Raw genomic sequence first — 1,553 nt, forward strand, 5'->3', positions numbered from 1 at the left:
ACATAGCAAAACACCGACCATCGTACGGGGACCGTAGCGGCGGCGGCATTACGGGGACCTTACGGGGACGCGTTAGTGCATCCACCCCCTGGATTGCAAACATGACGGTTGGGGGAAAACTTGCATTTAGTAAAAGATGATAATAATTGGCTTTAATGTCTCTACTTCCTCATCTTCATCCTCCTCCTCTTTTCTTCTTCCTCTTTTTCATATTCTTCCTCTTCTTCTTATTCTTCCACTTCTTCTTCTTCTTCTTCCTCCTCCTCCTCCTCCACCTCCTCCTCTTTTTCTTCTTGCCCTACTTCTTATTCTTCTCCCTGGGCAGACGGGTGCTGCATCGCCGTCTCCCATGGGCCATCTCCCTGGAGGCCGTGAGGGGGCACGGTAGCTCAGTGGTAGAACTTCGGGCTCGTGATCGGGGGATTGTGGGTTCAAGCCGCGCCCGGGGTCTGTCTTGCCGGGAGGGGTAGCTCCTTATTGTAACCTAGCGGGGCTTTATGACCATTGTTGCCCAGCTCGGGGATTAAATCCCCTGGAGGCCGTGGCCGCGTGATGTGTGGCCATGGCCCACCACCACACCCACAACCACACCCTCCACCACACACACCACACCACACCCACCACCACACACACCACACCACACCCACCACCACACCCACCACACCACCACACCCACCACACCACCACACCCCACCCACCACACCACCACACCCCACCCACAACCACACCCACCATCACACCCACCACACCCACACCACATCCACCACACCACACCCACCACCACACCACACCATACCCACCACCACACCCAGAACACCACCACAGCCACCACCACACCACAACACCCACCACCACGCCCACACCACCACACCCACCACACTACACCCACCACAACCACCACCACACCACATCCACCACACCCACTACAACACCACACCACCACACCCACCACACCACACCCACCACACCACACCCACTACCACACCACACCACCATACCCATCACACCACACCCACACCACACCACCACACCCACACCACACCACCACACCCACCACATCACACTCACCACCACACCCACCACACCATCACACCCACACCACACCCATCACCACATCACACCACCACACCCACCACACCACCACACCCTCCACCACACCCACCACACCACCACACCCACCACCACACTCACACGACCACACCCACCACACCACCACACCCCCACCACAACCACCACCACACCACCACACCCACCACACCACCACACCCACCACCACACCCTCCACACCCACCTCCACACCCACCACACCACCTCAGCCACCACACCACACCCACCACCACACTTACCACCACCACACAACACCACCACACCCACCAAATCACACCCTCCACCACACCCACCACACCACACCCACCACACCACACCACACCTCCACACCCACACCACACCACACCCAAGACCACACCCAACCACCACACCCACCACCACACCAAACCACACCCACCACCACACCACACCACACCCACCACCACACCACACCACACCCACCACCA

The sequence above is a fragment of the Coenobita brevimanus genome, chromosome 6, assembly GCF_032717465.1.
Source record: "Coenobita brevimanus isolate Jiangsu-jjx chromosome 6, ASM3271746v2, whole genome shotgun sequence".
In the NCBI taxonomy this organism is placed as follows: Eukaryota; Metazoa; Arthropoda; class Malacostraca; order Decapoda; family Coenobitidae; genus Coenobita; species Coenobita brevimanus.